Below are 766 nucleotides of genomic sequence, written 5' to 3' on the forward strand. Positions count from 1 at the left end.
GGGACCTCTCCTGATCACCATGAGTTTTCAAAGATGATGGCCAATGGCTCTACAATCATCTGGGACCTCTCCTGATCACCATGAGTTTTCAAAGATGATGGCCAATGGTTCTGCAATCACATCAGCCAATCCCCTCAGCACCCCCAGGTGCACCCTGTCCAGCCCCTGGACTTGTACACATCCAGCTTTTCTAAGTAGTCCCTAAACTGTTCTTTCACCACTGAGCAGTGGTGACATGTAGGGGGTGTACAAGGGTGCACATGCACCCCCTGATAGCACCAGTGCACCTCCTGACCAGCCGCGCTCGCCACTTAGTTGATGGGCGGGGGGGCAGGCAGGAGTGCCAGTGCCCACCCTGCAAGCGCTGGTCGATCGCTGCAGCTGCACCCCCACTCCCCACCCCTGGAAGTGGCTGCAGCCACTCCCAGAAGCGGCTACAGCGATCGCCCACAGCAATCAGCTATCGTGGGATTGGCGGCAGGGCACCACCCCCCCACCCCAGCAGTGAGATCGGCCACGGGGGACCCCAGGTGCACCCTGTCCAGCCCCTGGACTTGTACACATCCAGCTTTTCTAAGTAGTCCCTAAACTGTTCTTTCACCACTGAGCAGTGGTGACATGTAGGGGGTGTACAAGGGTGCACATGCACCCCCTGATAGCACCAGTGCACCTCCTGACCAGCCGCGCTCGCCACTTAGTTGATGGGCGGGGGGGCAGGCAGGAGGGCCAGTGCCCAACCTGCAAGCGCTGGGCGATCGCTGCAGCT

The sequence above is a fragment of the Alligator sinensis genome, unplaced genomic scaffold, assembly GCF_000455745.1.
Source record: "Alligator sinensis unplaced genomic scaffold, ASM45574v1 scaffold264_1, whole genome shotgun sequence".
NCBI classification, from domain to species: domain Eukaryota; kingdom Metazoa; phylum Chordata; order Crocodylia; family Alligatoridae; genus Alligator; species Alligator sinensis.